General features: G+C 38.1%; 73 non-coding genes across 73 annotated transcripts; all 73 read left to right on the top strand.

The window, feature by feature from the left end:
- Nucleotides 1-106: 106 nt before the first annotated feature.
- On the top strand, nucleotides 107-180 carry Trnat-ugu (transfer RNA threonine (anticodon UGU)). The gene has a single exon. It is a non-coding gene; the product is annotated as a tRNA-Thr (tRNA).
- Nucleotides 181-538: 358 nt separating this feature from the next.
- Trnat-ugu (transfer RNA threonine (anticodon UGU)) lies at nucleotides 539-612 on the top strand. The gene has a single exon. It is a non-coding gene; the product is annotated as a tRNA-Thr (tRNA).
- Nucleotides 613-970: 358 nt separating this feature from the next.
- Nucleotides 971-1,044, top strand: Trnat-ugu (transfer RNA threonine (anticodon UGU)). Its single transcript has one exon. It is a non-coding gene; the product is annotated as a tRNA-Thr (tRNA).
- A 214-nt stretch (nucleotides 1,045-1,258) lies between these two features.
- On the top strand, nucleotides 1,259-1,332 carry Trnat-ugu (transfer RNA threonine (anticodon UGU)). The gene has a single exon. It is a non-coding gene; the product is annotated as a tRNA-Thr (tRNA).
- Nucleotides 1,333-1,690: 358 nt separating this feature from the next.
- Trnat-ugu (transfer RNA threonine (anticodon UGU)) lies at nucleotides 1,691-1,764 on the top strand. Its single transcript has one exon. It is a non-coding gene; the product is annotated as a tRNA-Thr (tRNA).
- A 494-nt stretch (nucleotides 1,765-2,258) lies between these two features.
- Nucleotides 2,259-2,332, top strand: Trnat-ugu (transfer RNA threonine (anticodon UGU)). The gene has a single exon. It is a non-coding gene; the product is annotated as a tRNA-Thr (tRNA).
- Nucleotides 2,333-2,690: 358 nt separating this feature from the next.
- Nucleotides 2,691-2,764, top strand: Trnat-ugu (transfer RNA threonine (anticodon UGU)). The gene has a single exon. It is a non-coding gene; the product is annotated as a tRNA-Thr (tRNA).
- Nucleotides 2,765-2,834: 70 nt separating this feature from the next.
- Nucleotides 2,835-2,908, top strand: Trnat-ugu (transfer RNA threonine (anticodon UGU)). Its single transcript has one exon. It is a non-coding gene; the product is annotated as a tRNA-Thr (tRNA).
- A 796-nt stretch (nucleotides 2,909-3,704) lies between these two features.
- On the top strand, nucleotides 3,705-3,778 carry Trnat-ugu (transfer RNA threonine (anticodon UGU)). Its single transcript has one exon. It is a non-coding gene; the product is annotated as a tRNA-Thr (tRNA).
- Nucleotides 3,779-3,991: 213 nt separating this feature from the next.
- Nucleotides 3,992-4,065, top strand: Trnas-uga (transfer RNA serine (anticodon UGA)). Its single transcript has one exon. It is a non-coding gene; the product is annotated as a tRNA-Ser (tRNA).
- Nucleotides 4,066-4,279: 214 nt separating this feature from the next.
- Nucleotides 4,280-4,353, top strand: Trnat-ugu (transfer RNA threonine (anticodon UGU)). The gene has a single exon. It is a non-coding gene; the product is annotated as a tRNA-Thr (tRNA).
- Nucleotides 4,354-5,431: 1,078 nt separating this feature from the next.
- Nucleotides 5,432-5,505, top strand: Trnat-ugu (transfer RNA threonine (anticodon UGU)). Its single transcript has one exon. It is a non-coding gene; the product is annotated as a tRNA-Thr (tRNA).
- Nucleotides 5,506-5,575: 70 nt separating this feature from the next.
- Nucleotides 5,576-5,649, top strand: Trnat-ugu (transfer RNA threonine (anticodon UGU)). The gene has a single exon. It is a non-coding gene; the product is annotated as a tRNA-Thr (tRNA).
- Nucleotides 5,650-5,862: 213 nt separating this feature from the next.
- Trnat-ugu (transfer RNA threonine (anticodon UGU)) lies at nucleotides 5,863-5,936 on the top strand. Its single transcript has one exon. It is a non-coding gene; the product is annotated as a tRNA-Thr (tRNA).
- Nucleotides 5,937-5,995: 59 nt separating this feature from the next.
- Trnat-ugu (transfer RNA threonine (anticodon UGU)) lies at nucleotides 5,996-6,069 on the top strand. Its single transcript has one exon. It is a non-coding gene; the product is annotated as a tRNA-Thr (tRNA).
- Nucleotides 6,070-6,283: 214 nt separating this feature from the next.
- Trnat-ugu (transfer RNA threonine (anticodon UGU)) lies at nucleotides 6,284-6,357 on the top strand. The gene has a single exon. It is a non-coding gene; the product is annotated as a tRNA-Thr (tRNA).
- A 70-nt stretch (nucleotides 6,358-6,427) lies between these two features.
- Nucleotides 6,428-6,501, top strand: Trnat-ugu (transfer RNA threonine (anticodon UGU)). Its single transcript has one exon. It is a non-coding gene; the product is annotated as a tRNA-Thr (tRNA).
- Nucleotides 6,502-6,571: 70 nt separating this feature from the next.
- Nucleotides 6,572-6,645, top strand: Trnat-ugu (transfer RNA threonine (anticodon UGU)). The gene has a single exon. It is a non-coding gene; the product is annotated as a tRNA-Thr (tRNA).
- Nucleotides 6,646-6,715: 70 nt separating this feature from the next.
- Trnat-ugu (transfer RNA threonine (anticodon UGU)) lies at nucleotides 6,716-6,789 on the top strand. Its single transcript has one exon. It is a non-coding gene; the product is annotated as a tRNA-Thr (tRNA).
- A 70-nt stretch (nucleotides 6,790-6,859) lies between these two features.
- Nucleotides 6,860-6,933, top strand: Trnat-ugu (transfer RNA threonine (anticodon UGU)). The gene has a single exon. It is a non-coding gene; the product is annotated as a tRNA-Thr (tRNA).
- A 70-nt stretch (nucleotides 6,934-7,003) lies between these two features.
- Trnat-ugu (transfer RNA threonine (anticodon UGU)) lies at nucleotides 7,004-7,077 on the top strand. Its single transcript has one exon. It is a non-coding gene; the product is annotated as a tRNA-Thr (tRNA).
- Nucleotides 7,078-7,147: 70 nt separating this feature from the next.
- Trnat-cgu (transfer RNA threonine (anticodon CGU)) lies at nucleotides 7,148-7,221 on the top strand. The gene has a single exon. It is a non-coding gene; the product is annotated as a tRNA-Thr (tRNA).
- Nucleotides 7,222-7,291: 70 nt separating this feature from the next.
- Nucleotides 7,292-7,365, top strand: Trnat-ugu (transfer RNA threonine (anticodon UGU)). The gene has a single exon. It is a non-coding gene; the product is annotated as a tRNA-Thr (tRNA).
- A 214-nt stretch (nucleotides 7,366-7,579) lies between these two features.
- Trnat-ugu (transfer RNA threonine (anticodon UGU)) lies at nucleotides 7,580-7,653 on the top strand. Its single transcript has one exon. It is a non-coding gene; the product is annotated as a tRNA-Thr (tRNA).
- Nucleotides 7,654-7,723: 70 nt separating this feature from the next.
- Trnat-ugu (transfer RNA threonine (anticodon UGU)) lies at nucleotides 7,724-7,797 on the top strand. Its single transcript has one exon. It is a non-coding gene; the product is annotated as a tRNA-Thr (tRNA).
- Nucleotides 7,798-7,867: 70 nt separating this feature from the next.
- Nucleotides 7,868-7,941, top strand: Trnat-ugu (transfer RNA threonine (anticodon UGU)). Its single transcript has one exon. It is a non-coding gene; the product is annotated as a tRNA-Thr (tRNA).
- Nucleotides 7,942-8,012: 71 nt separating this feature from the next.
- Trnat-ugu (transfer RNA threonine (anticodon UGU)) lies at nucleotides 8,013-8,086 on the top strand. Its single transcript has one exon. It is a non-coding gene; the product is annotated as a tRNA-Thr (tRNA).
- A 70-nt stretch (nucleotides 8,087-8,156) lies between these two features.
- Nucleotides 8,157-8,230, top strand: Trnat-ugu (transfer RNA threonine (anticodon UGU)). The gene has a single exon. It is a non-coding gene; the product is annotated as a tRNA-Thr (tRNA).
- Nucleotides 8,231-8,300: 70 nt separating this feature from the next.
- Trnat-ugu (transfer RNA threonine (anticodon UGU)) lies at nucleotides 8,301-8,374 on the top strand. Its single transcript has one exon. It is a non-coding gene; the product is annotated as a tRNA-Thr (tRNA).
- Nucleotides 8,375-8,588: 214 nt separating this feature from the next.
- Nucleotides 8,589-8,662, top strand: Trnat-ugu (transfer RNA threonine (anticodon UGU)). Its single transcript has one exon. It is a non-coding gene; the product is annotated as a tRNA-Thr (tRNA).
- Nucleotides 8,663-8,876: 214 nt separating this feature from the next.
- Nucleotides 8,877-8,950, top strand: Trnat-ugu (transfer RNA threonine (anticodon UGU)). Its single transcript has one exon. It is a non-coding gene; the product is annotated as a tRNA-Thr (tRNA).
- Nucleotides 8,951-9,164: 214 nt separating this feature from the next.
- On the top strand, nucleotides 9,165-9,238 carry Trnat-ugu (transfer RNA threonine (anticodon UGU)). The gene has a single exon. It is a non-coding gene; the product is annotated as a tRNA-Thr (tRNA).
- Nucleotides 9,239-9,452: 214 nt separating this feature from the next.
- On the top strand, nucleotides 9,453-9,526 carry Trnat-ugu (transfer RNA threonine (anticodon UGU)). Its single transcript has one exon. It is a non-coding gene; the product is annotated as a tRNA-Thr (tRNA).
- Nucleotides 9,527-9,740: 214 nt separating this feature from the next.
- Trnat-ugu (transfer RNA threonine (anticodon UGU)) lies at nucleotides 9,741-9,814 on the top strand. The gene has a single exon. It is a non-coding gene; the product is annotated as a tRNA-Thr (tRNA).
- Nucleotides 9,815-9,884: 70 nt separating this feature from the next.
- Trnat-ugu (transfer RNA threonine (anticodon UGU)) lies at nucleotides 9,885-9,958 on the top strand. Its single transcript has one exon. It is a non-coding gene; the product is annotated as a tRNA-Thr (tRNA).
- Nucleotides 9,959-10,028: 70 nt separating this feature from the next.
- Trnat-ugu (transfer RNA threonine (anticodon UGU)) lies at nucleotides 10,029-10,102 on the top strand. Its single transcript has one exon. It is a non-coding gene; the product is annotated as a tRNA-Thr (tRNA).
- Nucleotides 10,103-10,172: 70 nt separating this feature from the next.
- Trnat-ugu (transfer RNA threonine (anticodon UGU)) lies at nucleotides 10,173-10,246 on the top strand. The gene has a single exon. It is a non-coding gene; the product is annotated as a tRNA-Thr (tRNA).
- A 214-nt stretch (nucleotides 10,247-10,460) lies between these two features.
- On the top strand, nucleotides 10,461-10,534 carry Trnat-ugu (transfer RNA threonine (anticodon UGU)). The gene has a single exon. It is a non-coding gene; the product is annotated as a tRNA-Thr (tRNA).
- Nucleotides 10,535-10,604: 70 nt separating this feature from the next.
- Nucleotides 10,605-10,678, top strand: Trnat-ugu (transfer RNA threonine (anticodon UGU)). Its single transcript has one exon. It is a non-coding gene; the product is annotated as a tRNA-Thr (tRNA).
- A 70-nt stretch (nucleotides 10,679-10,748) lies between these two features.
- Nucleotides 10,749-10,822, top strand: Trnat-ugu (transfer RNA threonine (anticodon UGU)). The gene has a single exon. It is a non-coding gene; the product is annotated as a tRNA-Thr (tRNA).
- Nucleotides 10,823-10,892: 70 nt separating this feature from the next.
- Trnat-agu (transfer RNA threonine (anticodon AGU)) lies at nucleotides 10,893-10,966 on the top strand. Its single transcript has one exon. It is a non-coding gene; the product is annotated as a tRNA-Thr (tRNA).
- Nucleotides 10,967-11,036: 70 nt separating this feature from the next.
- Nucleotides 11,037-11,110, top strand: Trnat-agu (transfer RNA threonine (anticodon AGU)). Its single transcript has one exon. It is a non-coding gene; the product is annotated as a tRNA-Thr (tRNA).
- Nucleotides 11,111-11,180: 70 nt separating this feature from the next.
- Trnat-agu (transfer RNA threonine (anticodon AGU)) lies at nucleotides 11,181-11,254 on the top strand. Its single transcript has one exon. It is a non-coding gene; the product is annotated as a tRNA-Thr (tRNA).
- A 70-nt stretch (nucleotides 11,255-11,324) lies between these two features.
- Nucleotides 11,325-11,398, top strand: Trnat-agu (transfer RNA threonine (anticodon AGU)). Its single transcript has one exon. It is a non-coding gene; the product is annotated as a tRNA-Thr (tRNA).
- Nucleotides 11,399-11,468: 70 nt separating this feature from the next.
- Trnat-agu (transfer RNA threonine (anticodon AGU)) lies at nucleotides 11,469-11,542 on the top strand. The gene has a single exon. It is a non-coding gene; the product is annotated as a tRNA-Thr (tRNA).
- A 214-nt stretch (nucleotides 11,543-11,756) lies between these two features.
- Nucleotides 11,757-11,830, top strand: Trnat-ugu (transfer RNA threonine (anticodon UGU)). The gene has a single exon. It is a non-coding gene; the product is annotated as a tRNA-Thr (tRNA).
- Nucleotides 11,831-12,188: 358 nt separating this feature from the next.
- Nucleotides 12,189-12,262, top strand: Trnat-agu (transfer RNA threonine (anticodon AGU)). Its single transcript has one exon. It is a non-coding gene; the product is annotated as a tRNA-Thr (tRNA).
- Nucleotides 12,263-12,332: 70 nt separating this feature from the next.
- Trnat-ugu (transfer RNA threonine (anticodon UGU)) lies at nucleotides 12,333-12,406 on the top strand. The gene has a single exon. It is a non-coding gene; the product is annotated as a tRNA-Thr (tRNA).
- Nucleotides 12,407-12,620: 214 nt separating this feature from the next.
- Trnat-ugu (transfer RNA threonine (anticodon UGU)) lies at nucleotides 12,621-12,694 on the top strand. Its single transcript has one exon. It is a non-coding gene; the product is annotated as a tRNA-Thr (tRNA).
- Nucleotides 12,695-12,908: 214 nt separating this feature from the next.
- On the top strand, nucleotides 12,909-12,982 carry Trnat-ugu (transfer RNA threonine (anticodon UGU)). The gene has a single exon. It is a non-coding gene; the product is annotated as a tRNA-Thr (tRNA).
- A 70-nt stretch (nucleotides 12,983-13,052) lies between these two features.
- Nucleotides 13,053-13,126, top strand: Trnat-ugu (transfer RNA threonine (anticodon UGU)). Its single transcript has one exon. It is a non-coding gene; the product is annotated as a tRNA-Thr (tRNA).
- Nucleotides 13,127-13,196: 70 nt separating this feature from the next.
- Nucleotides 13,197-13,270, top strand: Trnat-agu (transfer RNA threonine (anticodon AGU)). The gene has a single exon. It is a non-coding gene; the product is annotated as a tRNA-Thr (tRNA).
- Nucleotides 13,271-13,340: 70 nt separating this feature from the next.
- Nucleotides 13,341-13,414, top strand: Trnat-agu (transfer RNA threonine (anticodon AGU)). The gene has a single exon. It is a non-coding gene; the product is annotated as a tRNA-Thr (tRNA).
- Nucleotides 13,415-13,483: 69 nt separating this feature from the next.
- On the top strand, nucleotides 13,484-13,557 carry Trnat-ugu (transfer RNA threonine (anticodon UGU)). Its single transcript has one exon. It is a non-coding gene; the product is annotated as a tRNA-Thr (tRNA).
- A 214-nt stretch (nucleotides 13,558-13,771) lies between these two features.
- Nucleotides 13,772-13,845, top strand: Trnat-ugu (transfer RNA threonine (anticodon UGU)). The gene has a single exon. It is a non-coding gene; the product is annotated as a tRNA-Thr (tRNA).
- Nucleotides 13,846-13,915: 70 nt separating this feature from the next.
- Trnat-ugu (transfer RNA threonine (anticodon UGU)) lies at nucleotides 13,916-13,989 on the top strand. Its single transcript has one exon. It is a non-coding gene; the product is annotated as a tRNA-Thr (tRNA).
- A 214-nt stretch (nucleotides 13,990-14,203) lies between these two features.
- Nucleotides 14,204-14,277, top strand: Trnat-ugu (transfer RNA threonine (anticodon UGU)). Its single transcript has one exon. It is a non-coding gene; the product is annotated as a tRNA-Thr (tRNA).
- Nucleotides 14,278-14,347: 70 nt separating this feature from the next.
- Trnat-ugu (transfer RNA threonine (anticodon UGU)) lies at nucleotides 14,348-14,421 on the top strand. The gene has a single exon. It is a non-coding gene; the product is annotated as a tRNA-Thr (tRNA).
- A 214-nt stretch (nucleotides 14,422-14,635) lies between these two features.
- Trnat-ugu (transfer RNA threonine (anticodon UGU)) lies at nucleotides 14,636-14,709 on the top strand. Its single transcript has one exon. It is a non-coding gene; the product is annotated as a tRNA-Thr (tRNA).
- A 214-nt stretch (nucleotides 14,710-14,923) lies between these two features.
- On the top strand, nucleotides 14,924-14,997 carry Trnat-ugu (transfer RNA threonine (anticodon UGU)). The gene has a single exon. It is a non-coding gene; the product is annotated as a tRNA-Thr (tRNA).
- Nucleotides 14,998-15,067: 70 nt separating this feature from the next.
- Trnat-ugu (transfer RNA threonine (anticodon UGU)) lies at nucleotides 15,068-15,141 on the top strand. The gene has a single exon. It is a non-coding gene; the product is annotated as a tRNA-Thr (tRNA).
- Nucleotides 15,142-15,355: 214 nt separating this feature from the next.
- Nucleotides 15,356-15,429, top strand: Trnat-ugu (transfer RNA threonine (anticodon UGU)). Its single transcript has one exon. It is a non-coding gene; the product is annotated as a tRNA-Thr (tRNA).
- A 70-nt stretch (nucleotides 15,430-15,499) lies between these two features.
- On the top strand, nucleotides 15,500-15,573 carry Trnat-ugu (transfer RNA threonine (anticodon UGU)). Its single transcript has one exon. It is a non-coding gene; the product is annotated as a tRNA-Thr (tRNA).
- Nucleotides 15,574-15,643: 70 nt separating this feature from the next.
- Trnat-agu (transfer RNA threonine (anticodon AGU)) lies at nucleotides 15,644-15,717 on the top strand. Its single transcript has one exon. It is a non-coding gene; the product is annotated as a tRNA-Thr (tRNA).
- Nucleotides 15,718-15,787: 70 nt separating this feature from the next.
- On the top strand, nucleotides 15,788-15,861 carry Trnat-agu (transfer RNA threonine (anticodon AGU)). The gene has a single exon. It is a non-coding gene; the product is annotated as a tRNA-Thr (tRNA).
- Nucleotides 15,862-15,930: 69 nt separating this feature from the next.
- Trnat-ugu (transfer RNA threonine (anticodon UGU)) lies at nucleotides 15,931-16,004 on the top strand. Its single transcript has one exon. It is a non-coding gene; the product is annotated as a tRNA-Thr (tRNA).
- A 214-nt stretch (nucleotides 16,005-16,218) lies between these two features.
- Trnat-ugu (transfer RNA threonine (anticodon UGU)) lies at nucleotides 16,219-16,292 on the top strand. Its single transcript has one exon. It is a non-coding gene; the product is annotated as a tRNA-Thr (tRNA).
- Nucleotides 16,293-16,362: 70 nt separating this feature from the next.
- Trnat-ugu (transfer RNA threonine (anticodon UGU)) lies at nucleotides 16,363-16,436 on the top strand. The gene has a single exon. It is a non-coding gene; the product is annotated as a tRNA-Thr (tRNA).
- Nucleotides 16,437-16,650: 214 nt separating this feature from the next.
- On the top strand, nucleotides 16,651-16,724 carry Trnat-ugu (transfer RNA threonine (anticodon UGU)). The gene has a single exon. It is a non-coding gene; the product is annotated as a tRNA-Thr (tRNA).
- A 70-nt stretch (nucleotides 16,725-16,794) lies between these two features.
- On the top strand, nucleotides 16,795-16,868 carry Trnat-ugu (transfer RNA threonine (anticodon UGU)). Its single transcript has one exon. It is a non-coding gene; the product is annotated as a tRNA-Thr (tRNA).
- A 214-nt stretch (nucleotides 16,869-17,082) lies between these two features.
- On the top strand, nucleotides 17,083-17,156 carry Trnat-ugu (transfer RNA threonine (anticodon UGU)). Its single transcript has one exon. It is a non-coding gene; the product is annotated as a tRNA-Thr (tRNA).
- A 214-nt stretch (nucleotides 17,157-17,370) lies between these two features.
- On the top strand, nucleotides 17,371-17,444 carry Trnat-ugu (transfer RNA threonine (anticodon UGU)). Its single transcript has one exon. It is a non-coding gene; the product is annotated as a tRNA-Thr (tRNA).
- Nucleotides 17,445-17,514: 70 nt separating this feature from the next.
- Trnat-ugu (transfer RNA threonine (anticodon UGU)) lies at nucleotides 17,515-17,588 on the top strand. The gene has a single exon. It is a non-coding gene; the product is annotated as a tRNA-Thr (tRNA).
- Nucleotides 17,589-17,638: the final 50 nt, after the last annotated feature.

The following is a 17,638-nucleotide window of genomic DNA, read 5'->3' as shown; positions in this document are numbered from 1 at the left end:
AACCGGAGTTCGAGGGTCCGAATCCCTCTGGAGCCTTTTATTCTTGTTTAACACTTGTTTCATCATTAATGATACATAATCATATTTATTGTTTAATTAATATATCGGCTCCATAGCTCAGTTGGTTAGAGCGCCAGTCTTGTAAACTGGAGGTCGAGGGTCCGAATCCCTCTGGAGCCTTGTATTCTTGTTTAACACTTGTTTTATCATTAATGATACATAATCATATTTATTGTTTCCTTAATATATCGGCTCCATAGCTCAGTTTGTTAGAGCGCCAGTCTTGTAAACTGGAGGTCGAGGGTCCGAATCCCTCTGGAGCCTTTTATTCTTGTTTAACACTTGTTTTATCATTAATGATACATAATCATATTTATTGTTTCCTTAATATATCGGCTCCATAGCTCAGTTGGTTAGAGCGCCAGTCGTGTAAACTGGAGGTCGAGGGTCCGAATCCCTCTGGAGCCTTTTATTCTTGTTTAACACTCGTTTTATTATTAATGATACATAATCATATTTATTGTTTCCTTAATATATCGGCTCCATAGCTCAGTTGGTTAGAGCGCCAGTCTTGTAAACTGGAGGTCGAGGGTCCGAATCCCTCTGGAGCCTTGTATTCTTGTTTAACACTCGTTTTATTATTAATGATAGATAATCATATTTATTGTTTCCTTAATATATCGGCTCCATAGCTCAGTTGGTTAGAGCGCCAGTCTTGTAAACTGGAGGTCGATGGTCCGAATCCCTCTGGAGCTATTTATTCTTGTTTAACACTCGTTTTATTATTAATGATAGATAATCATATTTGTTGTTTCCTTAATATATCGGCTCAATAGCTCAGTTGGTTAGAGCGTCAGTCTAGTAAACTGGAGGTCGAGGGTCCGAATCCCTCTGGAGCCTTTTATTCTTGTTTAACACTCGTTTTATTATTAATGATACATAATCATATTTATTGTTTCATTAATATATCGGCTCCATAGCTCAGTTGGTTAGAGCGCCAGTCTTGTAAACTGGAGGTCGAGGGTCCGAATCCCTCTGGAGCCTTTTATTCTTGTTTTACACTTGTTTTATCATTAATGATACATAATCATATTTATTGTTCGATCAATATTTCGGCTCCATAGCTCAGTTGGTTAGACCGCCAGTCTAGTAAACTGGAGGTCGAGGGTCCGAATCCCTCTGGAGCCGTTTATTCTTGTTTAATACTTGTTTTATCATTAATGATACATAATCATATTTATTGTTTAATTAATATATCGGCTCCATAGCTCAGTTGGTTAGAGCGCCAGTCTTGTAAACTGGAGGTCGAGGGTCCAAATCCCTCTGGAGCCGTTTATTCTTGTTAAACACTTGTTTTATCATTAATGATACATAATCATATTTATTGTTTCATTAATAGTTGGGCTCTATAGCTAAGTTGGTTAGAGCGCCAGTCTTGTAAACTGGAGGTCGAGGGTCCGAATCCCTCTGGAGCCTTGTATTCTTGTGTAACACTTGTTTTATCATTAATGATACAAAATTACATTTTTTGTTTAATTAATATATCGGCTCCATAGCTCAGTTTGTTAGAGCGCCAGTCTTGTAAACTGGAGGTCGAGGGTCCGAATCCCTCTGGAGCCTTTTATTCTTGTTTAACACTTGTTTTATCATTAATGATACATAATCATATTTATTGTTTCATTAATATATCGGCTCCATAGCTCAGTTGGTTAGAGCGCCAGTCTTGTAAACTGGAGGTCGAGGGTCCGAATCCCTCTGGAGCCATTTATTCTTGTTTAACACTCGTTTTATTTTTAATGATACATAATCATATTTATTGTTTCCTTAATATATCGGCTCCATAGCTTAGTTGGTTAGAGCGCCAGTCTTGTAAACTGGAGGTCGAGGGTCCGAATCCCTCTGGATTCTTGTTGAACACTCGTTTTATTGTTAATGATACATAATCATATTTATTGTTTCCTTAATATATCGGCTCCATAGCTTAGTTGGTTAGAGCGCCAGTCTTGTAAACTGGAGGTCGAGGGTCCGAATCACTCTGGAGCCATTTATTCTTGTTTAACACTCGTTTTATTTTTAATGATACATAATCATATTTATTGTTTCCTTAATATATCGATTCCATAGCTCAGTTGGTTAGAGCGCCAGTCTTGTAAACTGGAGGTCGAGGGTCCGAATCCCTCTGGAGCCTTGTATTCTTGTTTAACACTTGTGTCATCATTAATGAAACATAATAATATTTATTGTTTCCTTATTATATCGGCTCCATAGCTCAGTTGGTTAGAGCGCCAGTCTTGTAAACTGGAGGTCGAGGGTCCGAATCCCTCTGGAGCCTTGTATTCTTGTTTAATACTTGTGTCATCATTAATGATACATAATAATATTTATTGTTTCCTTAATATATTTGCTCCATAGCTCAGTTGGTTAGAGCGCCAGTCTTGTAAACTGGAGGTCGAGGGTCCGAATCCCTCTGGAGCCTTGTATTCTTGTTTAACACTTGTGTCATCATTAATGAACCATAATAATATTTATTGTTTTCTTAATATATCGGCTCCATAGCTCAGTTGGTTAGAGAGCCAGTCTTGTAAACTGGAGGTCGAGGGTCCGAATCCCTCTGGAGCCTTGTATTCTTGTTTCATACTTGTGTCATCATTAATGATACATAATCATATTTATTGTTTCCTTAATATATCGGCTCCATAGCTCAGTTGGTTTGAGCGCCAGTCTTGTAAACTGGAGGTCGAGGGTCCGAATCCCTCTGGAGCCTTGTATTCTTGTTTAACACTTGTGTCATCATTAATGAAACTTAATAATATTTATTGTTTCCTTAATATAGCGGCTCCATAGCTCAGTTGGTTAGAGCGCCAGTCTTGTAAACTGGAGGTCGAGGGTCCGAATCCCTCTGGAGCCTTGTATTCTTGTTTAACACTTGTGTCATCATTAATGAAACTTAATAATATTTATTGTTTCCTTAATATATCGGCTCCATAGCTCAGTTGGTTAGAGCGCCAGTCTTGTAAACTGGAGGTCGAGGGTCCGAATCCATCTGGAGCCTTTTTTTCTTGTGTAACACTTTTTTTTCATCATTTATGATACATAATCATATTTATTGTTTCCTTAATATATCGGCTCCATAGCTCAGTTGGTTTGAGCGCCAGTCTAGTAAACTGGAGGTCGAGGGTCCGAATACCTCTGGAGCCTTTCATTCTAGTGTAACACTTGTTTTTTCATCATTAATGATACATAATCATATTTATTGTGTCATTAATATATCGGCTTCATAGCTCAGTTTGTCAAGCGCAAGTATTGTAAACTCGAGATCGAGGGTCCGAATCCCTCTGGAGCCTTTTATTCATGTGTAACACTTTTTTTTTATCATTAATGATACAAAATCATATTTGTTGTTTCATTAATATATCGGCTTAATAGCTCAGTTTGTTAGAGCGCCAGTCTTGTAAACTGGAGGTCGAGGGTCCGACTCCCTCTGGAGCCTTTTATTCTTGTGTAACACTTATTTTATAATTAATGGTACATAATCATATTTATTGTTTCATTAATATATCGGCTCCCCAGCTCTGTTGGTTAGAGCGCCAGTCTTGTAAACTGAAGGTCGAGGGTGCGAATCACTCTGGAGCCTTTTATTCTTGTGTAACACTTATTTTATCATCAATGGTACATAATCATATTTATTGTTTAATCGGTATATAGGCTCCATAGCTCAGTTGGTTAGAGCGCCAGTCTTGTAAACTGGAGGTCGAGGGTCCGAATCCCTCTGGAGACTTTACTTTTCTTTAACACTTGTTTTATCATTAATGATACAAAATCATATTTATTTTTTCATTAATATATCGGCTCCATAGTTCAGTTGGTTAGAGCGCCAGTCTTGTAAACTGGAGGTCGAGCGTCCGAATCCCACTGGAGTCTTTTATTCTTGTTTAACACTTGTTTTATCATTAATGATACAACATCATATTTATTGTTTCATTAATATCTCGGCTCCATAGCTCAGTTGGTTAGAGCGCCAGTCTTGAAAACTGGAGGTCGAGGGTCCGAATCCCTCTGGAGCCTTTTATTCTTGTTTAAAACTTGTTCTATCATTAATGATACAAAATAATATTTATCATTTACTTAATATGTCGGCCCCATAGCTCAGTTGGTTAGAGCGCCAGTCTTGTAAACTGGAGGTCGAGGATCCGAACCCCTCTGGAGCCTTTTATTCTTGTATAACACTTGTTTTATAATTAATGATACATAATCATATTTATTGTTTCATTAATATATCGGCTTCATAGCTCAGTTGGTTAGAGCGCCAGTCTTGTAAACTGGAGGTCGAGGGTCCGAATCCCTCTGAAGACTTTTATTCTTGTTTAACACTTGTTTTATCATTAATGATACAAAATCATCTTTATTGTTTCATTAATATATCGGCTCCATAGCTCAGTTGGTTAGAGCGCCAGTCTTGTAAACTGGAGGTGGAGAGTCCGAATCCCCCTGGAGCCTTTTATTCTTGTTTAACACTTGTTTTATCATTAATGATACATAATCATATTTATTGTTTCATTAATATATCGGCTCCATAGCTCAGTTGGTTAGAGCGCTAGTCTTGTAAACTGGAGGTCGAGGGTCCGAATCCCTCTGGAGGTTTTTATTCTTGTTTAACACTTGTTTTATCATTAATGATACAAAATCATATTTATTGGTTCATTAATATATCGGCTCCATAGCTCAGTTGGTTAGAGCGCCAGTCTTGTAAACTGGTTGTGAAGAGTCCGAATCCCCCTGGAACCTTTTATTCTTGTTTAACACTTGTTTTATCATTAATGATACAAAATAATATTTATTGTTTCATTAATATATCGGCTCTATAGCTCAGTTGGTTTGAGCGCTAGTCTTGTAAACTGGAGGTCGAGGGTCCGAATCCCTCTGGAGGTTTTTATTCTTGTTTAACACTTGTTTTATCATTAATGATACAAAATCATATTTATTGTTTCATTAATATATCGGCTCTATAGCTCAGTTGGTTAGAGCGCCAGTCTTGTAAACTGGAGTTGGAGAGTTCGAATCCCCCTGGAGCCTTGTATTCTTGTTTAACACTTGTTTTATCATTAATGATACAAAATCATATTTATTGGTTCATTAATATATCGGCTGTATAGCTCAGTTGGTTAGAGCGCCAGTCTTGTAAACTGGAGGTCGAGGGTCCGAATCCCTCTGGAGCCTTTTATTCTTGTTTAACACTTGTTTTATCATTAATGATAAATAATAATATTTACTGTTTCATTAATATATCGGCTCTATAGCTCAGTTGGTTAGAGCGCCAGTCTTGTAAACTGGAGGTCGAGGGTCCGAATCCCTATTGAGCCTTGTATTCTTGTTTAACACTTGTGTCATCATTAATGATATATAATCATATTTTTTGTTTCATTAATATATCGGCTCCATAGCTCAGTTGGTTAGAGCGCCAGTCTTGTAAACTGGAGGTCGAGGGTCCGAATCCCTCTGGAGCCTTTTATTCTTGTTTAACACTTGTTTTATCATTAATGATAAATAATAATATTTACTGTTTCATTATTATATCGGCTCTATAGCTCAGTTGGTTAGAGCGCCAGTCTTGTAAACTGGATGTCGAGGGTCCGAATCCCTCTGGAGCCTTTTATTCTTGTTTAACACTTGTTTTATCATTAATGATAAATAATAATATTTACTGTTTCATTAATATATTGGCTCCATAGCTCAGTTGGTTAGAGCGCCAGTCTTGTAAACTGGAGGTCGAGGGTCCGAATCCCTTTGGGCCTTTTATTCTTGTTTAACACTTGTTTTATCATTAATGATAAATAATAATATTTACTGTTTCATTAATATATCGGCTCCATAGCTCAGTTGGTTAGAGCGCCAGTCTTGTAAACTGGAGGTCGAGGGTCCGAATCCCTCTGGAGCCTTTTATTCTTGTTTTATCATTAATGATAAATAATAATATTTACTGTTTCATTAATATATCGGCTCCATAGCTCAGTTGGTTAGAGCGCCAGTCTTGTAAACTGGAGGTCGAGGGTCCGAATCCCTCTGGAGCCTTTTATTCTTGTTTAACACTTGTTTTATCATTAATGATAAATAATAATCTTTACTGTGTTATTAATATATCGGCTCCATTGCTCAGTTGGTTAGAGCGCCAGTCCTGTAAACTGGAGGTCGAAGGTCACAATCCCTCTGGAGCCTTTTATTCTTGTTTAACACTTGTTTTATCATTAATGATAAATAATAATATTTACTGTTTCATTAATATATCGGCTCCATAGCTCAGTTGGTTAGAGCGCCAGTCTTGTAAACTGGAGGTCGAGGGTCCGAATCCCTCTGGAGCCTTTTATTCTTGTTTAACACTTGTTTTATCATTAATGATTAATAATCATATTTACTGTTTCATTAATATATCGGCTCCATAGCTCAGTTGGTTAGAGCGCCAGTCTTGTAAACTGGAGGTCGAGGGTCCGAATCCCTCTGGAGCCTTTTATTCTTGTTTAACACTTGTTTTACTATTAATGATAAATAATAATATTTACTGTTTCATTAATATATCGGCTCCATAGCTCAGTTGGTTAGAGTACCAGTCTTGTAAACTGGAGGTCGAGGGTCCGAATCCCTCTGGAGCCTTTTATTCTTGTTTAACACTTGTTTTATCATTAATGATAAATAATAATATTTACTGTTTCATTAATATATCGGCTCCATAGCTCAGTTGGTTAGAGCGCCAGTCTTGTAAACTGGAGGTCGAGGGTCCAAATCCCTCTGGAGCCTTTTATTCTTGTTTAACACTTGTTTTATCATTAATGATAAATAACAATATTTACTGTTTCATTAATATATCGGCTCCATAGCTCAGTTGGTTAGAGCGCCAGTCTTGTAAACTGGAGGTCGAGGGTCCGAACCCCTCTGGAGCCTTTTATTCTTGTTTAACACTTGTTTTATCATTAATGATAAATAATAATATTTACTGTTTCATTAATATATCGGCTCCATAGCTCAGTTGGTTAGAGCGCCAGTCTTGTAAACTGGAGGTCGAGGGTCCGAATCCCTCTGGAGCCTTTTATTCTTGTTTAACACTTGTTTTATCATTAATGATAAATAATAATATTTACTGTTTCATTAATATATCTGCTCCATAGCTCAGTTGGTTAGAGCGCCAGTATCGTAAACTGGAGGTCGAGGGTCCGAATCCCTCTGGAGCCTTTTATTCTTGTTTAACACTTGTTTTATCATTAATGATAAATAATAATATTTACTGTTTCATTAATATATCGGCTCCATAGCTCAGTTGGTTAGAGCCCCAGTCTTGTAAACTGGAGGTCGAGGGTCCGAATCCCTCTGGAGCCTTTTATTCTTGTTTAACACTTGTTTTATCATTAATGATAAATAATAATATTTACTGTTTCATTAATATATCGGCTCCATAGCTCAGTTGGTTAGAGCGCCAGTCTTGTAAACTGGAGGTCGAGGGTCCGAATCCCTCTGTGGCCTTTTATTCTTGTTTAACACTTGTTTTATCATTAATGATAAATAATAATATTTACTGTTTCATTAATATATCGGCTCTATAGCTCAGTTGGTTAGAGCGCCAGTCTTGTAAACTGGAGGTCGAGGGTCCGAATCCCTCTGGAGCCTTTTATTCTTGTTTAACACTTGTTTTATCATTAATGATAAATAATAATATTTACTGTTTCATTAATATATCGGCTCCATAGCTCAGTTGGTTAGAGCGCCAGTCTTGTAAACTGGAGGTCGAGGGTCCGAATCCCTCTGGAGCCTTTTATTCTTGTTTAACACTTGTTTTATCATTAATGATAAACAATAATATTTACTGTTTAATTAATATATCGGCTCTATAGCTCAGTTGGTTAGAGCGCCAGTCTTGTAAACTGGAGGTCGAGGGTCCGAATCCCTCTGGAGCCTTGTGTTCTTGTGTTAAACTTTTTTTTATCATTAATGATACAAAATTATATTTATTGTTTCATTAATATATCGGCTCCATAGCTCAGTTGGTTAGAGCGCCAGTCTTGTAAACTGGAGGTCGAGGGTCCGAATCCCTCTGGAGCCTTTTATTCTCGTGTAACACTTGTTTTATCATTAATGATACATAATCATATTTATTGTTTCATTAATATATCGGCTCCATAGCTCAGTTGGTTAGAGCGCCAGTCTTGTAAACTGGAGGTCGAGGGTCCGAATCCCTCTGAAGCCTTTTATTCTTGTTTAACACTTGTTTTATCATAAATGATACATTTCCATATGTATTGTTTCATTAATATTTCGGCTCCATAGCTCAGTTGGTTAGAGCGCCAGTCTTGTAAACTGGAGGTCGAGGGTCCGAATCCCTCTGAAGCCTTTTATTCTTGTTTAACACTTGTTTTATCATTAATGATACATAATCATATTTATTGTTTCCTGAATATATCGGCTCCATAGCTCAGTTGGTTAGTGCGCCAGTCTTGTAAACTGGAGGTCGAGGGTCCGAATCCCTCTGGAGCCTTTTATTCTCGTTTAACACTTGTTTTATCATTAATGATACATAATCATATTTATTGTTTCATTAATATTTCGGCTCCATAGCTCAGTTGGTTAGAGCGCCAGTCTTGTAAACTGGAGGTCGAGGGTCCGAATCCCTCTGGAGCCTTTTATTCTTGTTTAACACTTGTTTTATCATTAATGATACATAATCATATTTATTGTTTCATTAATATTTCGGCTCCATAGCTCAGTTTGTTAGAGCGCCAGTCTTGTAAACTGGAGGTCGAGGGTCCGAATCCCTCTGAAGCCTTTTATTCTTGTTTAACACTTGTTTTATCATTAATGATACATAATCATATTTATTGTTTCCTGAATATATCGGCTCCATAGCTCAGTTGGTTAGAGCGCCAGTCTTGTAAACTGGAGGTCGAGGGTCCGAATCCCTCTGGAGCCGTTTATTCTTGTTTAACACTTGTTTTATCATTAATGATACATAATCATATTCATTGTTTCATTAATATTTGGGCTCCCTAGCTAAGTTGGTCAGAGCGCCAGTCTTGTAAACTGGAGGTCGAGGGTCCGAATCCCTCTGGAGCCTTTTATTCTTGTTTAACACTTGTTTTATCATTAATGATACATAATCATATTTATTGTTTCATTAATATTTCGGCTCCATAGCTCAGTTGGTTAGAGCGCCAGTCTTGTAAACTGGAGGTCGAGGGTCCGAATCCCTCTGGAGCCTTGTATTCTTGTGTAACACTTGTTTTATCATTAATGATACAAAATTACATTTTTTGTTTAATTAATATATCGGCTCCATAGCTCAGTTTGTTAGAGCGCCAGTCTTGTAAACTGGAGGTCGAGGGTCCGAATCCCTCTGGAGCCTTTTATTCTTGTTTAACACTTGTTTTATCATTAATGATACATAATCATATTTATTGTTTCATTAATATATCGGCTCCATAGCTCAGTTGGTTAGAGCGCCAGTCTTGTAAACTGGAGGTCGAGGGTCCGAATCCCTCTGGAGCCATTTATTCTTGTTTAACACTCGTTTTATTTTTAATGATACATAATCATATTTATTGTTTCCTTAATATATCGGCTCCATAGCTCAGTTGGTTAGAGAACCAGTCTTGTAAACTGGAGGTCGAGGGTCCGAATCCCTCTGGAGCCTTGTATTCTTGTTTAACACTTGTGTCATCATTAATGAAACATAATAATATTTATTGTTTCCTTATTATATCGGCTCCATAGCTCAGTTGTTTAGAGCGCCAGTCTTGTAAACTGGAGGTCGAGGGTCCGAATCCCTCTGGAGCCATTTATTCTTGTTTAACACTCGTTTTATTTTTAATGATACATAATCATATTTATTGTTTCCTTAATATATCGGCTCCATAGCTCAGTTGGTTAGAGCGCCAGTCTTGTAAACTGGAGGTCGAGGGTCCGAATCCCTCTGGAGCCTTGTATTCTTGTTTAACACTTGTGTCATCATAAATGAAACATAATAATATTTATTGTCTCCTTAATATATCGGCTCCATAGCTCAGTTGGTTAGAGCGCCAGTCTTGTAAACTGGAGGTCGAGGGTCCGAATCCCTCTGGAGCCTTGTATTCTTGTTTAACACTTGTGTCATCATTAATGAAACATATTAATATTTATTGTTTCCTTAATATATCGGCTCCATAGCTCAGTTGGTTAGAGCGCCAGTCTTGTAAACTGGAGGTCGAGGGTCCGAATCCCTCTGGAGCCTTGTATTCTTGTTTAATACTTGTGTCATCATTAATGATACGTAATCATATTTATTGTTTCCTTAATATATCGGCTCTCTAGCTCAGTTGGTTAGAGACCCAGTCTTGTACACTGGAGGTCGAGGGTCCGAATCCCTCTGGAGCCTTGTATTCCTGTTTAACACTTGTGTCATCATTAATGATACATAATCATATTTATTGTTTCCTTAATATATCGGCTCCATAGCTCAGTTGGTTAGAGCGCCAGTCTTGTAAACTGGAGGTCGAGGGTCCGAATCCCTCTGGAGCCTTGTATTCTTGTTTAACACTTGTGTAATCATTAATGAAACATAATAATATTTATTGTTTCCTTAATATATCGGCTCCATAGCTCAGTTGGTTAGAGCGCCAGTCTTGTAAACTGGAGGTCGAGGGTCCGAATCCCTCTGGAGCCTTGTATTCTTGTTTAACACTTGTGTCATCATTAATGAAACATAATAATATTTATTGTTTCCTTAATATATCGGCTCCATAGCTCAGTTGGTTAGAGCGCCAGTCTTGTAAACTGGAGGTCGAGGGTCCGAATCCCTCTGGAGCCTTGTATTCTTGTTTAACACTCGTTTTATTATTAATGATACATAATCATATTTATTGTTTCCTTAATATATCGGCTCCATAGCTCAGTTGGTTAGAGCGCCAGTCTAGTAAACTGGAGGGCGAGGGTCCGAATCCCTCTGGAGCCTTGTATTCTTGTTTAACACTCGTTTTATTATTAATTATACATAATCATATTTATTGTTTCCTTAATATATCGGCTCCATAGCTCAGTTGGTTAGAGCGCCAGTCTAGTAAACTGGAGGTCGAGGGTCCGAATCCCTCTGGAGCCTTGTATTCTTGTTTAACACTCGTTTTATTATCAATGATACATAATCATATTTATTGTTTCCTTAATATATCGGCTCCATAGCTCAGTTGGTTAGAGCGCCAGTCTAGTAAACTGGAGGTCGAGGGTCCGAACCCCTCTGGAGCCTTGTATTCTTGTTTAACACTCGTTTTATTATTAATGATACATAATCATATTTATTGTTTCCTTAATATATCGGCTCCATAGCTCAGTTGGTTAGAGCGCCAGTCTAGTAAACTGGAGGTCGAGGGTCCGAATCCCTCTGGAGCCTTGTATTCTTGTTTAACACTCGTTTTATTATCAATGATACATAATCATATTTATTGTTTCCTTAATATATCGGCTCCATAGCTCAGTTGGTTAGAGCGCCAGTCTAGTAAACTGGAGGTCGAGGGTCCGAATCCCTCTGGAGCCTTGTATTCTTGTTCAATACTTGTGTCATCATTAATGATACATAATCATATTTATTGTTTCCTTAATATATCGGCTCCATAGCTCAGTTGGTTAGAGCGCCAGTCTTGTAAACTGGAGGTCGAGGGCCCGAATCCCTCTGGAGCCTTGTATTCTTGTTTAACACTTGTGTCATCATTAATGATATATAATCATATTTATTTTTTCATTAATATATCGGCTCCATAGCTCAGTTGGTTAGAGCGCCAGTCTTGTAAACTGGAGGTCGAGGGTCCGAATCCCTCTGGAGCCTTGTATTCTTGTTTAACACTTGTGTCATCATTAATGAAACATAATAATATTTATTGTTTCCTTAATATATCGGCTCCATAGCTCAGTTGGTTAGAGCGCCAGTCTTGTACACTGTAGGTCGAGGGTCACAATCCCTCGTGAGCCTTGTATTCTTAGTTAATACTTGTGTCATCATTAATGATACATAATCATATTTATTGTTTCCTGAATATATCGGCTCCATAGCTCAGTTGGTTAGAGTACCAGTCTTGTAAACTGGAGGTCGAGGGTCCGAATCCCTCCAGAGCCTTTCATTCTTGTTTAACACTTGTTTTATCATTAATGATACATAATCATATTTATTGTTTGATCAATATTTCGGCTCCATAGCTCAGTTGGTTAGAGCGCCAGTCTAGTAAACTGGAGGTCGAGGGTCCGAATCCCTCTGGAGCCGTTTATTCTTGTTTAACACTTGTTTTATCATTAATGATACATAATCATATTTATTGTTTCATTAATATATCGGCTCCATAGCTCAGTTGGTTAGAGCGCCAGTCTTGTAAACTGGAGGTCGAGGGTCCAAATCCCTCTGGAGCCGTTTATTCTTGTTTAACACTTGTTTTATCATTAATGATACATAATCATATTCATTGTTTCATTAATATTTGGGCTCCCTAGCTAAGTTGGTCAGAGCGCCAGTCTTGTAAACTGGAGGTCGAGGGTCCGAATCCCTCTGGAGCCTTTTATTCTTGTTTAACACTTGTTTTATCATTAATGATACATAATCATATTTATTGTTTCATTAATATTTCGGCTCCATAGCTCAGTTGGTTAGAGCCCCAGTCTTGTAAACTGGAGGTCGAGGGTCCGAATCCCTCTGGAGCCTTGTATTCTTGTGTAACACTTGTTTTATCATTAATGATAAAAATTTACATTTTTTGTTTAATTAATATATCGGCACCATAGCTCAGTTTGTTAGAGCGCCAGTCTTGTAAACTGGAGGTCGAGGGTCCGAATCCCTCTGGAGCCTTTTATTCTTGTTTAACACTTGTTTTATCATTATTTATACATAATCATATTTATTGTTTCATTAATATATCGGCTCCATAGCTCAGTTGGTTAGAGCGCCAGTCTTGTAAACTGGAGGTCGAGGGTCCGAATCCCTCTGGAGCCTTGTATTCTTGTTTAACACTTGTGTCATCATTAATGAAACATAATAATATTTATTGTTTCCTTAATATATCGGCTCCATAGCTCAGTTGGTTAGAGCGCCAGTCTTGTAAACTGGAGGTCGAGGGTCCGAATCCCTCTGGAGCCATTTATTCTTGTTTAACACTCGTTTTATTTTTAATGATACATAATCATATTTATTTTTTCCTTAATATATCGGCTCCATAGCTCAGTTGGTTAGAGCGCCAGTCTAGTAAACTGGAGGGCGAGGGTCCGAATCCCTCTGGAGCCTTGTATTCTTGTTTAACACTCGTTTTATTATTAATGATACATAATCATATTTATTGTTTCATTAATATATCGGCTCCATAGCTCAGTTGGTTAGAGCGCCAGTCTAGTAAACTGGAGGTCGAGGGTCCGAATCCCTCTGGAGCCTTGTATTCTTGTTCAATACTTGTGTCATCATAATGATACATAATCATATTTATTGTTTCCTTAATATATCGGCTCCATAGCTCAGTTGGTTAGAGCGCCAGTCTTGTAAACTGGAGGTCGAGGGTCCGAATCCCTCTGGAGCCTTGTATTCTTGTTTAACACTGGTGTCATCATTAATGAAACATAATAATATTTATTGTTTCCTTAATATATCGGCTCCATAGCTCAGTTGGTTAGAGCGCCAGTCTTGTACACTGGAGGTCGAGGGTCACAATCCCTCTGGAGCCTTGTATTCTTGTTTAATACTTGTGTCATCATTAATGATACATAATCATATTTATTGTTTCCTTAATATATCGGCTCCATAGCTCAGTTGGTTAGAGCGCCAGTCTTGTAAACTGGAGGTCGAGGGTCCGAATCCCTCTGGAGCCTTGTATTCTTGTTTAACACTTGTGTCATCATTAATGAAACATAATTATATTTATTGTTTCCTTAATATATCGGCTCCATAGCTCAGTTGGTTAGAGCGCCAGTCTTGTAAACTGGAGGTCGAGGGTCCGAATCCCTCTGGAGCCTTGTATTGTTGTTTAACACTTGTGTCATCATTAATAAAACATAATAATATTTATTGTTTCCTTAATATATCGGCTCCATAGCTCAGTTGGTTAGAGCGCCAGTCTTGTAAACTGGAGGTCGAGGGCCCGAATCCCTCTGGAGCCTTGTATTCTTGTTTAACACTTGTGTCATCATTAATGATACATAATCATATTTATTGTTTCCTTAATATATCGGCTCCATAGCTCAGTTGGTTAGAGCGCCAGTCTTGTAAACTGGAGGTCGAGGGTCCGAATCCCTCTGGAGCCTTGTATTCTTGTTTAACACTTGTGTCATCATTAATGATACATAATCATATTTATTGTTGCCTTAATATATCGGCTCCATAGCTCAGTTGGTTAGAGCGCCAGTCTTGTAAACTGGAGGTCGAGGGTCCGAATCCCTCTGGAGCCTTGTATTCTTGTGTAACACTTGTTTTATCATTAATGATACAAAATTACATTTTTTGTTTAATTAATATATCGGCTCCATAGCTCAGTTTGTTAGAGCGCCAGTCTTGTAAACTGGAGGTCGAGGGTCCGAATCCCTCTGGAGCCTTTTATTCTTGTTTAACACTTGTTTTATCATTAATGATACATAATCATATTTATTGTTTCATTAATATATCGGCTCCATAGCTCAGTTGGTTAGAGCGCCAGTCTTGTAAACTGGAGGTCGAGGGTTCGAATCCCTCTGGAGCCATTTATTCTTGTTTAACACTCGTTTTATTTTTAATGATACATAATCATATTTATTGTTTCCTTAATATATCGGCTCCATAGCTCAGTTTGTTAGAGCGCCAGTCTTGTAAACTGGAGGTCGAGGGTCCGAATCCCTCTGGAGCCTTGTATTCTTGTTTAACACTTGTGTCATCATTAATGAAACATAATAATATTTATTGTTTCCTTATTATATCGGCTCCATAGCTCAGTTGGTTAGAGCGCCAGTCTTGTAAACTGGAGGTCGAGGGTCCGAATCCCTCTGGAGCCTAGTATTCTTGTTTAATACTTGTGTCATCATTAATGATACATAATAATATTTATTGTTTCCTTAATATATCGGCTCCATAGCTCAGTTGGTTAGAGCGCCAGTCTTGTAAACTGGAGGTCGAGGGTCCGAATCCCTCTGGAGCCTTGTATTCTTGTTTAACACTTGTGTCATCATTAATGAAACATAATAATATTTATTGTTTCCTTAATATATCGGCACCATAGCTCAGTTTGTTAGAGCGCCAGTCTTGTAAACTGGAGGTCGAGGGTCCGAATCCCTCTGGAGCCTTTTATTCTTGTTTAACACTTGTTTTATCATTATTTATACATAATCATATTTATTGTTTCATTAATATATCGGCTCCATAGCTCAGTTGGTTAGAGCGCCAGTCTTGTAAACTGGAGGTCGAGGGTCCGAATCCCTCTGGAGCCTTGTATTCTTGTTTAACACTTGTGTCATCATTAATGAAACATAATAATATTTATTGTTTCCTTAATATATCGGCTCCATAGCTCAGTTGGTTAGAGCGCCAGTCTTGTAAACTGGAGGTCGAGGGTCCGAATCCCTCTGGAGCCATTTATTCTTGTTTAACACTCGTTTTATTTTTAATGATACATAATCATATTTATTTTTTCCTTAATATATCGGCTCCATAGCTCAGTTGGTTAGAGCGCCAGTCTAGTAAACTGGAGGGCGAGGGTCCGAATCCCTCTGGAGCCTTGTATTCTTGTTTAACACTCGTTTTATTATTAATGATACATAATCATATTTATTGTTTCATTAATATATCGGCTCCATAGCTCAGTTGGTTAGAGCGCCAGTCTAGTAAACTGGAGGTCGAGGGTCCGAATCCCTCTGGAGCCTTGTATTCTTGTTCAATACTTGTGTCATCATAATGATACATAATCATATTTATTGTTTCCTTAATATATCGGCTCCATAGCTCAGTTGGTTAGAGCGCCAGTCTTGTAAACTGGAGGTCGAGGGTCCGAATCCCTCTGGAGCCTTGTATTCTTGTTTAACACTGGTGTCATCATTAATGAAACATAATAATATTTATTGTTTCCTTAATATATCGGCTCCATAGCTCAGTTGGTTAGAGCGCCAGTCTTGTACACTGGAGGTCGAGGGTCACAATCCCTCTGGAGCCTTGTATTCTTGTTTAATACTTGTGTCATCATTAATGATACATAATCATATTTATTGTTTCCTTAATATATCGGCTCCATAGCTCAGTTGGTTAGAGCGCCAGTCTTGTAAACTGGAGGTCGAGGGTCCGAATCCCTCTGGAGCCTTGTATTCTTGTTTAACACTTGTGTCATCATTAATGAAACATAATTATATTTATTGTTTCCTTAATATATCGGCTCCATAGCTCAGTTGGTTAGAGCGCCAGTCTTGTAAACTGGAGGTCGAGGGTCCGAATCCCTCTGGAGCCTTGTATTGTTGTTTAACACTTGTGTCATCATTAATAAAACATAATAATATTTATTGTTTCCTTAATATATCGGCTCCATAGCTCAGTTGGTTAGAGCGCCAGTCTTGTAAACTGGAGGTCGAGGGCCCGAATCCCTCTGGAGCCTTGTATTCTTGTTTAACACTTGTGTCATCATTAATGATACATAATCATATTTATTGTTTCCTTAATATATCGGCTCCATAGCTCAGTTGGTTAGAGCGCCAGTCTTGTAAACTGGAGGTCGAGGGTCCGAATCCCTCTGGAGCCTTGTATTCTTGTTTAACACTTGTGTCATCATTAATGATACATAATCATATTTATTGTTGCCTTAATATATCGGCTCCATAGCTCAGTTGGTTAGAGCGCCAGTCTTGTAAACTGGAGGTCGAGGGTCCGAATCCCTCTGGAGCCTTGTATTCTTGTGTAACACTTGTTTTATCATTAATGATACAAAATTACATTTTTTGTTTAATTAATATATCGGCTCCATAGCTCAGTTTGTTAGAGCGCCAGTCTTGTAAACTGGAGGTCGAGGGTCCGAATCCCTCTGGAGCCTTTTATTCTTGTTTAACACTTGTTTTATCATTAATGATACATAATCATATTTATTGTTTCATTAATATATCGGCTCCATAGCTCAGTTGGTTAGAGCGCCAGTCTTGTAAACTGGAGGTCGAGGGTTCGAATCCCTCTGGAGCCATTTATTCTTGTTTAACACTCGTTTTATTTTTAATGATACATAATCATATTTATTGTTTCCTTAATATATCGGCTCCATAGCTCAGTTTGTTAGAGCGCCAGTCTTGTAAACTGGAGGTCGAGGGTCCGAATCCCTCTGGAGCCTTGTATTCTTGTTTAACACTTGTGTCATCATTAATGAAACATAATAATATTTATTGTTTCCTTATTATATCGGCTCCATAGCTCAGTTGGTTAGAGCGCCAGTCTTGTAAACTGGAGGTCGAGGGTCCGAATCCCTCTGGAGCCTAGTATTCTTGTTTAATACTTGTGTCATCATTAATGATACATAATAATATTTATTGTTTCCTTAATATATCGGCTCCATAGCTCAGTTGGTTAGAGCGCCAGTCTTGTAAACTGGAGGTCGAGGGTCCGAATCCCTCTGGAGCCTTGTATTCTTGTTTAACACTTGTGTCATCATTAATGAAACATAATAATATT

Source organism: Euprymna scolopes, chromosome 11 (genome assembly GCF_053919585.1).
Source record: "Euprymna scolopes isolate OS-2025 chromosome 11, ASM5391958v1, whole genome shotgun sequence".
Taxonomy (NCBI): Eukaryota; Metazoa; Mollusca; class Cephalopoda; order Sepiida; family Sepiolidae; genus Euprymna; species Euprymna scolopes.
The sequence above is the reverse complement of the archived record's forward strand: the minus strand, read 5'-3'. Positions and strand labels throughout refer to the sequence as shown.